Source organism: Canis lupus, chromosome 20, assembly GCF_011100685.1.
Source record: "Canis lupus familiaris isolate Mischka breed German Shepherd chromosome 20, alternate assembly UU_Cfam_GSD_1.0, whole genome shotgun sequence".
NCBI classification, from domain to species: Eukaryota; Metazoa; Chordata; class Mammalia; order Carnivora; family Canidae; genus Canis; species Canis lupus.
The window spans coordinates 24,583,393-24,598,561 of record NC_049241.1 but is presented as its reverse complement, the minus strand read 5'-3'; the positions used below and the strand labels follow the sequence as shown (position 1 = coordinate 24,598,561).

The 15,169-nt window shown below is 39.5% G+C and overlaps 1 protein-coding gene across 3 annotated transcripts in view; it reads left to right on the top strand.

Annotated features, from left to right (window-relative positions):
- KBTBD8 (kelch repeat and BTB domain containing 8) overlaps positions 1-15,169 on the top strand; it is a 91,480-nt gene that overhangs the window by 21,284 nt on the left and 55,027 nt on the right. For 2 of the 3 annotated variants that reach the window (XR_005374771.1, XR_005374774.1), the window contains exon 6: positions 2,331-2,601. The gene's annotated coding sequence lies outside the window, so the exon portion shown is untranslated. Of the gene's footprint in view, positions 1-1,328; positions 1,466-2,330; positions 2,602-15,169 lie in introns of those variants that run through there. The other variant, XR_005374772.1, reaches the window with a different exon arrangement.

Genomic DNA, 15,169 nt, shown 5'->3' with positions numbered 1-15,169 from the left:
TGAGCAGATTTCTTAACCTCACGGAGTTTCAGTTTTCTTGTATATAAAATAGGGTTAATAATATAATCCACCTTCTAGACCTTTCATGAGGATCGAATCAGCATGACAAACTTATCACAGTGCTTGGCACATAATGAACACTCTATAAATGTTCAACTAATGTTGTTAGTATTATTAACTATATATAGTCTTTTGGATATACTCAAAACAGTCTCAGTAGAACAAGATATTCTTAATAGCTAATACAGATATGCTAAAGAGAAAGGAAGCCATTTGCAATCTTGTTAATGACATTGTGTCCATAATCCCCATGTGAAAGCAATTGTCACAGTTTTCTGGTCACACAGTTCTCACTTTCCTTTCTGCACTGAGCATTTCTGGAGAATTGAACTTAAATAATATTTAAGGCAAGCTTGTAACCTCTGTCTGCAAAATAAAAATAAGGGTTATTTTTTGTTTTTAAGACCTGTCCTTCTGGTTTATCTTGTCCTCTGTTGTCATTTAGAGATAAGGATCTAATAGAGTTTGAGTCACAGTTCAGTTCTTGAAACCTGTGTTTCCAAAGATCCTTTAAGGATAAAGAGATCTAAGGTCAGAACACCTCACACCAACACTTAGATTAGGATGTTTGATACCCATCTGTAAGTCACGTGGCCAAAGTGAAGTTTTTAAAATTGCACACCGGAAGTAACTTGTACAGCACAGGACAGGATTTCCTTGTCATCAGGAAGTGTCTGAGATGGTGAGAAATCCCCGAATGCTCTCTGACAGTTGGTCCAAGCTTAGGAGTTAGGTCAAAGTGGACAATGAAAATTAGGATTCTGGCACCTACACTGCTGGTTTTAGTTGAATTTGAGTGAATTGTTGCATTATCTAAAGCAGCCAATGAAGAATGAGAAGGAAAAGTAGCTAAGAACAAAATCTGAGAAGTTCAGTGGGAGGGACAGAAGAGAGGGGACCCCTGAAGGAGTAGTCCTGCAGGAGAGAATATAAAAAATGAGATCCAGAGAGAGTAAGGGAAATGCAGGCTGAAAAGGGGCTCCTGGATCTTTCAGTTTTAAAGCCTGAAAATGACAGACCAATTCAGCAGGGTGCTAGGGACACTGCTGTGCACTGAGGTGCACGTTGAATGTGTGAGTGGGTGTGAGTGGGCAAGGGTGCGGCATTCTGCCCAGAAAGCCCGGAGGCAGGGAGATTCGGAGATGGGCAGGCTCTGGAGACGCCAAGTTAAAAAAAAAAAAAAAAAATCAGAGCAATCAGTACCTCTTCAATAAAAATAGGATATGAGAAATACCTGTGCAAAAAGTCATAACCTGTTGCATTTCTAGGCTGTGTCCAGTTGAGAGTTCTGCAGTACCTCCACTTTCCCTAAAGTAATATAAGCTATGGACATGCAGAAATCCACAGGTAGGGCCTGCAATGCTGAAAAAACAAATCCCTAGAAACAGAAGCGGAGCAAAAGACAACAAAGAGAAGACAACATACTTTTTGTGGCCTCTCACATTTGTGCAGGAGCATAATGTGAAACGGGAAGTTTTTGCAACTTTTTGCTACTTCGCCCCACGGGTCAGATGAAATGCAATGGTGAGCCAGATCTGGTTCCCACTCCTGACCAAAACATCTGGTTTGTGATACGTACTCAAAGATCCTGTGTTTTCTAAAGTATGCAGTGGGTGTGGTGACAGCAAGAGCCACCGGACGCAGAATGGATGAGCTAATCAGGGGTCATGTGAAGGCGGGGAGGACCTGAGTCTTTTCAGGTAGTAATGTCATACCAGAGGGGTTAGGGGGGATGGTGCCCATCACCTAAACCTGGCCCCCAGTCCTGCCCAGATTCATGGATTTCACTCATGGTTTCTGGATCTCAACCCCAGGTTGTACAGCATGTGCCTGGGGATTTAGCCCTGGGACAACTGTAGTCCACAGTTTATAAAGCCACTTGATAGCTGGGGTTAGGAAAAGAGGAAGGCAATTTGGCATATGGATATATACTTTTACGGCCATATATAAATGTGATAAATAGCAAAATATGTACATCTATCTATGCATGTCTTTCTCGAAGGTTTCTAAGAGATATGATTTTCCTCTTAAACCTACATTTCACCGTTCCCAAAATAAAATACTACCCACATTTTATTGGGCACTGAGCTGTCTCAAGTCTGATTTGCCGTTCAGCATGACAAACTCTATATTTTAAGCCCGCGTATCCTATTTATCATACTTGTATGTGACAATAGCCTCCCATGTGGAAAATATTTTAATGTTTATGAGCCACCAGCTCACATCCTATTCTTGCACAACACTTTCTACTTTTCAAAATGCTTTTATAGGTTATCTTTTTGGATCCGACTCCCGGTACTGCAGCCATCTGTCACTGCCTCTGTTTTTACTACTGAAGCAACAAACACACGGAAGGGGAATTGTTAAACCTGTGGGATCCCACGGAGCTCGACGGGGGAAGTGGACACATCACATGCTCCCCAGTCCCCAGGGAGTGGGGACCCAGGAAGGTGGCCCACACGGTCACGTTCAAAACCAGCATGCCGGAGGTGTTAGGACTGCAGCCGGCTGGAAGGGAAGCCGGCGTGGGATGCGAAAAGGGTGAGCTCACTTTTGGATGAGCGGCGTGTGGGGGGCCGTGGGAGCAGCATGCACAGATTGGGGCGCAGAGCGGCAGCCAGGCTGGGGTGGAGGCGGGAGGCCGACGCAAGGTGAGACCAGAGGTCAAGTGAAGATGCAGACTTGGCAGCGGTGCAAACCCTGATCACCGAGCCTGCACCGAGAGGGGCGCAGGGGGGAAGCCGGGCCTTGGAGGCCCCACGTGAGGCACGGGAGAGGGAAGAGCACCAGGATCCGGGGTTCCTGAGGCCCAGACCATGTGCATTTAATCTCCAGCCTGCCCTGAGCACAGAGCCAGGAGCTGCAGCCTGGAGGCCCTCACCTATGCGGTGACCCCAGGTGACCGGCCCTCTTCTCCCCACCACGGCTTTATTTCTCTTCTCTGCGACTTCCTGACTCCACATTTCCTCCCATGGTTTGGAAGGATACATTTTTCAGGCTTAGGGGTGATGGGCAAACATTTTTTTTTTTAATGTGGGGTTTGGCATTTAAACGTCCGGAAAAGTTGTGAAATCAATTTTCTCGGATAAAGATGGACAGATGGAAATGTCTGGTGCTTTTTCTTACACATGTGCAAGTGTGCAGAATGAGATCATTGCTGATTGTGCTACACTGGAACTCTGTTTTACCAGATTTTAGGAAGAGTATTGTCTTTTGTTTTGGAGCCGGAGCGCTGGGGTGGAAATACTGCCTCCTGACTGAAAGGAGAGCTGGGTGTGGAATATTTAGTGGTGTCGAGTTTTCATAGGCTTTTCCCAAACACTTACCAAGTCTCTTTGGAGAATTTAGATTTCCTTTCTGTTCAAACTATGTGCAATTGCACTGATTCCACCTATTGTATCACGTTGTCTGTGACAGAGGGTGAAGAAAATATAAAATTAGCTGAGATGGAAAGGAAAAGGGAACTACTGGTTTTTTTGTTTGTTTGTTTGTTTTTGTTTGTTTGTTTTGATCACAGGTAGGAGCCTATCTTGGAAACTAAAAGATCTGTGAGCATCATGAAGCAGATAGCAAAACTTTAATATTGTAACTCAGGCACGTGGGGAATAATAATTTCATTATTTTGGATATACCCGAGCAGGCCATCTTTCGGGGTCCCCACTCACTGGGAAGTGGGAGAAAATTAATAAAACATCCACTTTCATTTACAGCTAAGTGAGATCCAGTACGTTTAATAATCCCTTTACAGGAACCCTCAATGTCTCAGATCAACACACTCAGTTTTATACCAGCCCGGCCAGGCTGTCCTACCAAATCAGTGTGGTCATGTCCTGGGTTGGGGTGGCGGCAGCCCCAGGGATGCTTTTGACCGGAGTTGTAAAGTAGGATGAGGCAGGAGCTCTGCCCATGCTGTTGCTACCACATCTGTCTTGTCCTTTCTTCTCTGTAGGAAGGAAGCGATGATACAGTCATCCTGACCACTCTGTTCTTGGCCCTCTGTGCTCTCCTCCCTGCTTTCTCTCTGCCCCTAGAGTCCTGTCTTACAGAAACCTCTGCATGCCAGTGAAGAAGCCTGGCACTTGGTAATGTGAGAGTAAACGGGTACAGGAATGGGGAACTCGGCCTCAAAGGAGAAGCTGGGTTTACAAGCTTCTTTTCTTGCCTCGTAATCCTATTTTGCATGCCATACGCTGAGTATTGCTTTATTCTTTGTCTCTGCTGTCTTTCTCTAAAAAATCCCAACCACGCGTAGGAAATAGTTAACCCTTACAGGCCAGGAAAACACTCTTGAATGACAGAAGGAAAACTATTACCCCAATTCACTTCATATACACATTCTTATTTTTTTTTCTAAATGCCATTCATATCACCTCCCCACTACTCCCCCTTCTCCCCTTTTCCTGGAACCCTCAACCCAGTACCAAGCTTCTGCCCCCAGAGCCCATTTCACCTTGTCATTTTACAATGCTTTTCCTACTCTACGGTGCTGGATTTCTTCTTTCTTGACCTCCCCTTAGTTTTATACAAACCCATTGTCTAAATAGGTTCTTTCTTTCATTCTTTCTTTTTTTTAAAAAAGATTTATTTATTTATTTATTTATTTATTTATTTATTTATCTATTTATCTATTTAAAGAAGAACGAGCAAGAGAGAGCACAAACCAGGGCAGGGGCAGAAGGAGAGGGAGGGGCAAACTCCCCTCTGAGCAGGGAGCTTAACTCGTTTGGGGCTGGATCCCAGGACCCTGGGATGATTCCCTAAGTTGAAGGCAGACTCTTAACCGATTGAGCCACCCAGGCACCCTGTAGTAGTTTCTAAAAAAGAAACTTTGGAGGTAAGATGTCCTCATTTTACCTGACATGTGATTGATAAATTTTGAGTACAGAATTCTAGATTGGAAAGAATTTCCCCCACTAATGGAAACCATTGCTTTCTAGCGTTAAGTCCTATCATTGGTAAGTCATAAGTTCGAAGTCCTATGTTCCCTATCCCATCTTCTTTGTTTTTGTGTTTGTGGCATGTGTGTGATACTGTATTATGTATGTGCACAGATACATAAAATTTTTTAAACCATCATTTAGTGTAGGCTGAGGGTGGCGAGGAAAGATGTACACATGGATTACATATCATTTTCATGAAAAAGCTACCTTTCTCTTCTTTTCTCCTATATTATTTTTATCAGAGTATCTTTAAGTGATATGTTCATAAAGGTTCATGGGTATGAACCTGAATACAGAATCTGTATCAGAAAATGTTTTTATGTTTTGTATTTTTATTTAACCTCAACCCCTGATTGTGAAAGTTCACAATCCTTTACTCTTAGAGCTTTATAGGTTTTCTCATTATCTTCTAGCATTTAGTGTCATGGAGAAGCCTGATGCTTGTTTAATCCCTATTCATTTGTAAATAATCACTTTTTGCTTCATTCTAAAACAAGTAGGGTTTTAACTTTATTCTGGAAATTTAAAACATCAGGAAAGGTTACCACGGGGCCAGTGGCTATGGGAAAGACACTAGGTCCTCATTACTCCAGCATGAATCAGAAGTAGTGTCAGCCTGCACCCCAATGTTTCTAGCAGCAATGTCCACAATAGCCAAACTGTGAAGGAGCCTCGGTGTCCATCGAAAGATGAATGGATAAAGAAGATGTGGTTTATGTATACAGTGGAATATTACTCAGCCATTAGAAATGACAAATACCCACAATTTGCTTCAACATGGATGGAACTGGAGGGTATTATGCTGAGTGAAATAAGTCAAACGGAGAAGGACAAACATTATATGGTCTCATTCACTGGGGAATATAAATAATAGTGAAAGGGAATAGAAGGGAAGGGAGAAGAAATGTGCAGGAAATATCAGAAAAGGAGAGAGAACAGGAAGTCTCCTAACTCTGGGAAACGAACTAGGGGTGGTGGAAGGGGAGGAGGGCGGGGGGTGGGGGTGAATGGGTGATGGGCACTGAGGGGGGCACTTGCTGGGATGAGCACTGGGTGTCATTCTGTATGTTGGCAAATTGAACACCAATAAAAAATAAATTTATTATTAAAAAAAAAAAGAAGTAGTGTCAGGACTAGAGAAATGTACTGCCACCGTGCACGGGGGAACATGTTCTTCTGGGTCTCATCTTCCCAGAAAAGGTAAGGCCAAAGAGGGGGTTGTCAGTGTGTTAATTTCAGGACCCAGCTGCAGAGAAAAATATATAGAATGAAGTTGTTAATCCATGTAACAAAGAACTATTAGCTGTCATTCTGATCTAGCTTCTTAGCAAAATGGCCTGTAGACCCTCAACTTTGAGGAGTTCCTTGGCAGAGATTATAAACAGTATCCAATTTGGCAGAGCTGACCCTTAAAGGAAGGGATTCAACAAATTCAAAGAGAATATAGAGTATCCAAAATTGCTGACTATGGATGTGCATAGCCCAGGACACTCAGAAGCTGAATGGCTGAACAGATGCTATATACCAGTAATACCCAACTTTTGTCTCATATTTAAAGGGCAAGCTTCAAATGGTTCCCAGGTGAATGTGGAAATGTGGAATCAAAGTAATACCTCATACTAATCTTAGCTGGATATAATCTTTATTTTTTTTCTAAAGAAAGTGAAAATAGTCTGAAAGATCCTCTAAATGAATGGTGATTTTCTTATGGGTAGGCCATAAGAAAGAAACCTAGCTATGGGTACCTAACTGCAGAGTAGAAATAGGAGGAAGGGATGGATGAGAAAATGCACGGCCTTGCCATCTCTACTTACTCTCAACTACATGTCTCTCTTATGAGCTAGAAGCACAAGAAGGTAAGTGAGAGAGAAGAGAAACAGCTTTGCATGTACTAACCAAATCAGCCGAAAGAGAAAGAAAGAATGAAAGAAAGAAAGAAAGAAAGAAAGAAAGAAAGAAAGAAAGAAAGAAAGAAAGAAAGAAAGAAAGAAAGAAAGAAAAAAGAAAGAAAGAAAGAAGAAAGAAAGAAAGAAAGAAAGAAAGAAAGAAAGAAAGAAAGAAAGAAAGAAAGAAGAAGAAAGAAAAGAAAGAGCAACAGTGAATCACTGGAGGATGTGTGATACAGAAAGCCACCCTAAACTTCTGTTAACCCCAAGTTGAAGAATGCTAGAAAGTGAGGAATGGTGTTGCCTCTAGGGCAGAAGACTCAATTGATTTGATGAGAAAGTATTTAAAAACAAGATATTCAAATTAAAGCTACTGGCAGACAACTGCTTCTCCAAACCATCTTTGCTCTTAATAGAGGACATTGATTAACTGTCCACATTCAAAGAAGAGTAATATGAAGAAAGGAACAATCTTGGGATCTATGCATTGCTACTACAAAGAGAGAAGGAGGGAGAGGGAGTGGGAGGGAAGAAGAAGAAGGGGAAGAAGGAGGAAGAGAAGAGGAAGGAGGGCAAAAAAAGAAGGGGAGGAGGAGGGGGAAGAAAAAGAGAAGGAGGAGAAGAAAACATAACAAACAACTTGAAGATAGTGAAAACATGACAGAAGAATTACTCCAGGAAACAAAAGAAAATTTCAGACACATACTAATTTTTTTAAAAGATTTATTTATTCATGAGAGACACAGAGAGAGAGAGGCAGAGACACAGGCAGAGGGAGAAACAGGCTCCATGCAGGGAGCCCGACATGGGACTCGATCCCAGGTCTCCAGGATCAGGTCCTGGGTTGAAGGCGGCGCTAAACCACTGAGCCACCTGGGCTCCCCAACACATACTAATCTATATTCTACTATTAGTTGAAGAAAACACACTATATAGATGAAAGAGGTCAAAGGGGTGATGAGGAGGCAATAAAATAGAAAAATATGCTAGAGAACTTACTAAAGAAATGGTAACTAGTCAAATCATTGCAGAGAGCAGAAGAAACAAAGTATAAAAGACTGTTGCCAAGGGTCTGGGGAAAGATTTGAAAATCACAGAGAAAAGCTGTACTCTCACATTAATATATGTAAAATCCAATACTTACAGTGAATAAAAACACTTGATAAGCTAGGAATAGAAATAAATTTGCTTTGGTTGGTATAGAATACCTTAGCAGAAATTCACATAAAACATCTTTTAAAAGGTTTTATTTATTTATTCATGAGAGACACAGAGAGAGAGGGGTGAGACACAGGGAGAGGGAGAAGCAGGCTCCTTGTGGGGAGCCTGATGTGGGACTTGATCCCAGGACCCTAAGATCATGATCTGAGCCAAAGACAGACACTCAACCACTGAGCCACCCAAAGTGCCACACTCACGTGAAACATTTGTGTTGGAGTAACTATACAGGGATTCCTACTCAAGTCAAAAATAGAGATGCTATTATTTATCCCTGCTCTGGTAGTATAAAATTAGAAAAGGGAGCAACAATACATTTTATGGGCAAGACATGGACAAGATTATTTATCTATGAATGATTGGTTTGACAACATAGAAATTTAAGAGAATCAGAATGGAAAGAATAGAACTAATTAATACGGTTCAGTGAATGGGGCAGGGATTATAGATTATTAATATAGGAATCAAAATGCTGGAACATGCAAATATAAGACTTTTTCAAAATAATGATTTTAAATGAAGATTTAATTTTAATGTTACATTCAAGGTGGTAATTAATAAAATAATATCCCTTTTGGAGGACAATTTATCATTATCTGTTAATATTTCTCAAAACATAGAATCTTGGATCCAGGAGTCCTACTCCTAAAAATTTGTTCCAGAAAAATTCAGCACATGTAAAAATATTTATATGTATAAGAATATTAATTGCTGTATTATTTGTAATAGTACATAGATGTTGTAAAGGCACAGAAACATGTATTTTAGATATTAAGAGAAAAGCTATATACACTCTATATATGTATCCCATTTTTGTAAGAGTGCCTCCTGTAAATGCATGTATAAGTCTGTATGTGTATCTATATACTTAATTCTCAACAGGTTTACTTCCCAAGACTGAGAAAGAGAAGGGCATCTATTTTTCATTTTATATATTTCTTAATAGTTTTTGTCTGTTTCTAAGCTTTTTTTTTTTTTCTTTAAGCAAAGAGAATGTATTATTTGCTATGCAAACTAAACAAAGCTAACACTAAAACTTCCTGAATTGGAGCCTTAGCTCTACCAGTAATTGGTTTGCATGATCTTCGGTAAATTGCTTAAGTTTTCAGAGTCTCAGTTTCCTCATTTTAATAATAGTACCAACCTCACAGAGTTATTAGAGGACTAATGAGTTAATATATGATGGGACATTCTCCAGAATATATCACACACTAGGTCACAAATCAGGTCTCAACAAGTATAAATAGTCTGAAGTCATACCATGCATATTTTAATATATTTATATCAATTATTTATATTTATATATATAGATTTTCTTTAAATTCAATTAATTAACATTCAATATATTATTGGTTTCAGAGGTAGGGGTCAGTGATTTATCAGTCTTATATAATACCCAATGCTCATTACATCACGTGGCCTCCTTAATGCCTGTCACCCAATTACCCCATCCCCCCCACCGCCCTCTCTTCCAGTGACCCTCAGTTTGTTTCCTATGATTAAGAGTTTCTTATGCATATTTTCTGACCACAATGCTGTGAAACTTGAAATTGACCACAAGAAAAAATTTGGAAAGACCATAAATACATGGAAGTTAAATAACATATTACTAAATAATGAATGGGCCAACCAGGAAATCCAAGAAGAAATTTAAAAAATGGGGTGCCTGGGTGGCTCAATCGGCTGAGGTCACTATCTCTGAGTTGTGGGACTGAACCCCACATCATGCTCAGTGTTCAGTATGGAGTCCTCCCTTGCTTGCCCACCCTCAAATGAATAAATGAAATCTTTTTAAAAAGTACATGGAAACAAATGAAAATGAAAACAAGACAGTCCCAAACCTTTGGGGTGTAGCAAAAGTGGTTTTAAGAGGGAAGTACATAGCATACACATCTACCTTAAGAAGTCTCAAAAAAATAACCTAATTTTACCCCTAAAGGAGCTAGAAAATGAAAAAGCCTAATAGGAGGGAAATGATAGAGCAAAAATAAATTATATGAAAACTAAAAAAGTAATAGAACAGATCAACAAAATCAGGAGCTAATTCTCTGAAAAAATTAATAAAATTGATAAACCCCTAGCCAGACTTATCAAAAAGAAAAGAAAAAGGACCCAAATAAATAAAATCACAAATGGGGGGGGGGGGAACAAACAACCGATACCACAGAAATACAAACAATGATAAGAGAATATTATGAAAAACTATATGCCAACAAATTGGATAACCTGGAAGAAATGGATAAATTCCTAGAAACAAAACTACCAAAATTTAAACAGGAAGAAATAGAAAACTTGAATAGACGGGTAACCAACAAAGAAATTGAATCAATAATGAAAAACCTTCCAACAAACAAAAGTACAGGGCCAGATGGCTTCACAGGTGAATTTTACCAAACATTTAAAGACCACCTAGTACCTATTCTCCTCAAACTCTTTCAAAGAATAAAAAACGAAGGAAAACTTCCAAATTCATTTTATGACAGTAGCATTACCCTGATACTAAAACCAGGTAAAGACTCCACTAAAAAAGAGAACTACAGGCCAATATCCCTGATGAACATGGATGTAAAAATTCTCACTAAAATACTAGCAAACCAAAACCAATAATACATCAAAAGAATCATTCACCACTAGCAAATGGGATTTATTACTGGGCTTCAAGGATGGTTTGATATTTACAAATTGATCAATGTGATAAACCACATTAATAAAAGAAAGGATAAGAACCATATGATCCGGGATCCCTGGGTGGTGCAGCGGTTTGGCGCCTGCCTTTGGCCCAGGGCGCGATCCTGGAGACCCGGGATCGAATCCCACGTCGGGCTCCTGGTGCATGGAGCCTGCTTCTCCCTCTGCCTGTGTCTCTGCCTCTCTCTCTCTCTCTCTCTCTCTCTCTCTCTGTGACTATCATAAATAAAAAAATAAAAATTTAAAAAAAATTAAAACGTTTAAAAAAAAAAGAACCATATGATCCTCTCAATAGATTCAGAAAAAGCATCTGACAAAATACAGCATCCTTTCATGACAAAAACTCTCAACAAAGTAGGATTAGAGGGAACATACCTGAATATAATACAGGAAAGTCCATATGTGAAAAAAACAAACAAATACACCTAATACCATCCTCAATGGAGAAAAACTGAGAGCTTTTCCTCTATGGTCTGAAATAAGACAGAGATGTCCACTTCCATCGCCTTTATTAACAAAATGTTGGAATCCTAGCTTCAGTAGTCAGACAACAAAAAGAAATAAAAGGCATCCAAATCAGCAAGGAAGGATCAAAGTTTTCACTATTTGCAGATGACATGATACTCTATATAGAACCCAAAAGACTCCACCAAAGAATTACTAGAATTCAGTAAAGTCGCAGGATACAAAATCAACATACAGAGATCTGTTGCATTGCTAAATACCAATAGTGAATCAGAATCAAGGAATTGATCCTATTTACACAGAAATCTCTCTTTGGAATTTAACTTACACGTGCATATCCCAGAGGCCCATCCTTTGACTTCTTCTCAGTGTCTCTGCATTATTTGATAAAATGGATTGTTCAATGTATAATCGCTCTCCCTTAAAAAAAAAAAAAAAAAAGACTTGGGATCCCTGGGTGGCTCAGCAGTTTAGCGCTTTCCTTCAGCCCAGGGCATGATTCTGGAGTCCTGGGATCGAGTCTCACATCAGGCTCCCTGCATGGAGCCTGCTTCTCTCTCTGCCTGTATCTCTGCCTCCCTCTCCCTCTCTATCTCATGAATAAATAAATGAAATCTTTAAAAAAAGACTTTATTTTTAGAAAAGTTTTAGAATTATAGGAAATTGAGAATATAGTACAGTGGGTTTCCATAAATACCCTTAAAAAGTTTTCCCTCTTGTTAACATTTGTGTGGTAAAACAAACAAACAAATAAACAAACATTCGTGTGGTATATTTGTTACAATTTTTGAAACATTATTGATGTATTATTATTAACTAAATTCCATATGATATGTAGATTTCCTTAGTTTTTACCCAGCATTTTTTTTTTCCTGTTCCGGGATCCCATCCAGAATATCACACACACAAAAAATATTTACTTGTCATTTCTCCTCAGGCTGCTCTTATCTGCGATGGTTTCTCACATTTTTCTTATGTTTTTTGTTTTTGTTTTTGTTTTTTGTGATGATTCAGTTTTGAGGAGTTCTGGTCAGATATTTTGTAAAATGTTCCTCAATTTGAGTTTGTATGATATTTTCCTCATGACTAAACTGGGATTATGAGTTTCGGGGAAGAATATCACAGAGGTGAAGTGCTGTTTTCATCACATCATGGTGATTTATGATTGCTGAAATCAACCTGATCACCTGGCTGAGGTGATCACAAGCTTGCCAGGTCTCTGCACTGCAAAGTCCCTCCTTTTACCCCCTTTCATACTCTCCTCTATGGAAGCAAGTCACTATGTGCAGCCCATACTTAAGGAGTGAGGATTTATGGTTCCCCTATATTCTCTTCTAAATCTCCTGCCTTGAATATTCTCACAGAGCACAATCTTGGTTTTCTTTTTATCACTTTGATATGCTAAGTATAGGTCTAACCAAATACCCTGTGTCAGTGGTGTCTCCTTTTCCCTCCTCAGTAAATCCCTCCTGTCCACTCCACTCCTCCGTCTTCTGCCTGCCTGCAAGAGGCTCCCAAATGTGTACTCTTAGCCTGGCCCCTCTCCTGAGCTCAAAGGCCAGATATCTCCACAAGATTCACCTGTAAGCACATGACAGTTCAATCTTCCAAACGCTGACCTCTTCGTCTTCTCTTTCTTCATTTCTACTAATGGCATGTCTGATTACTGAGTTGTCCTGTCACGAAACCTCAGAGCTGTATCGAGTGTTTCTTGCTTGCACTGAATTCAGCCAAATTATCAGTTCTTGAAATCATCCATATGAAATCTCTCCCCTCAATCTCTTCTTTTTTATCCATGGTCACCCAGAGTCAGGACGTCACTTTCTCTCATCTAGATAGTTTCAATGGTGTCCGTTCATATATCTCTTTCTTCACAATCTATTTTGTGCCCAGATGGTTTATTCAATACGGCTAAAGTTATAGTATTCTGAGGTAAACATCTTTAGTGGTTGGTTCCCTGTTAGTGAATATCTCCCTCGTTCCCCTCCTTCTTCCTTCCCTCCATACACCCACTCTACCATCACTGTCATCAACACCACCAATTACTGAATGACAAGCATTTTATTCAATGCTCATGGGGTAGAGACAAATTGTTGAAATGTGGCTACAGTCAACCAAGGTGAGCATACATTCTTCACAGTGACATGTAAGGCACCACATATTCTAATCTCTACCTCCAAATAGATCTTCTGCTGTCTATATAAATGCTGCTTTAAACATATTATTTAATCTATCTAGAATGTCCTATATTCTGAGACATCATTACAAACATACACAGACATAAACACATACACACACACTGATGTTATCTCTCTTGTCTTCAAATTCATGTGGCATTCTGTTTATGTTTAACACATGGGGCTTTCCCCACCCCCTAGATTATCATCCTCTGTGTACATGTCTTTTATCCCTCCCCAGACTGGTAGTCCCTTCAAGTCACTGTGGTGCTTCAGTTATGTCTTATCTCCTTTAGTGCTTGCATAAAGCGGACCCTCAGTAAATCATTTTGACAGCTTACCTTGCTTTGTGTTATACAGAAGTCCTTGAAGTGAGAAACAGGTCCTAGATAATTACTGTAAACCTGGCCCTGTGTACCATAGAACACTATCAGAAAGGGGTTGCTGTTTGTATCCAATTTGGTACACGTCAAATAATTATCTGTCTGCCATATAGTACTGTTAGAATTTATTTTATCAGTAGGAAAAAACGTTATCGATAACAAACAGTGAAAATCACAGCTCAGGGTATCTGTACCTACTTAAATAGCTTTTACTAAGCATCTGTTAGAATTCCTTGCCAACCAAGATGTTTTAAGCACCTTGCTACTATTTAATTGTGCAAAATAACCACAGTTTTAGGGTTGAATTTCTAAGTGATTTTTCTTTTTTGTGTACTTTCCAGAATTTATTTCAGACATAGTTTTCAATTTTGAATAATAACATTTCAAATCAACCCCAAGGAAAACGTTGTAGGACAACATAAAAAATGAAGTCACTTTTCATGTGTTTCCCATTGGCAAATTACCGTGGTTTTTTTTCTGCCACCAGGCTTCATCTAATGATGTGACCTTTACCGTGCTAATAGACAGCAAACAAAAATCTGCCAAATTGTGATAAAATATAGGTTTTAAATATAAAATGAATTAAGCTAAGAAGATTTATAAAGGTCAAAAGCATGGAAAAATTAAGTTGAAACAGTGATTTGTGTTTGACACATATTGTACCAGATTTTCTCCAAGGTTATTTTCTGAAATCTTAAGGCTTAATAACTGTATGAGGAAATGTACTTTTTTTTTTAAAAAAAGTAACACTACAATAGTGTTGGCTAATATTTGTTTGAGCTCAGATATGAGTTTATTCAATAATTATTATATAGCAAATATGCTCTAGGTAATGGGACACACTCAATAAACTCAATAAAGATCCTTAACCTCTTGCAAAATACAGTTTAATAGGTGAGGGAGAGAAGAAAATGTTTATTTCAGGGAAAATGCTGGTGGAAGCTGTACCTCTCTCACTTAGACTTCTAAGAAGATGGAGTCTGCCCTGCACACAGTGGGGGAAGACAACTGCACATATAAATGACATAAAACACATAAAAGTATGGGGGAGAAAAACAGTGTGCTTCTGAAATTGAGAGAACTGAAAGGAAAGTTGCTTATGGTGTGAGAGAAGCTTGAGAGTGTAAAAGACTAAAAGGTGGTGATTCTCAACCAGGGATGAGTTTGGCCCCAGGGACATTTGTCAATGTGTGGAGATATTTCTGGTTGCTGCAACTCGGCGTGTATGGAGGCATATCAGGATCTAGTGAGTAGAGGCCAGGGATGCTACTACCTATCCTCTAATGCACAGGACAGCCTCCTACAACAAAGAATACTCTTGTTCCAGTGTCAGTAGAGCATGGGCCAATGCT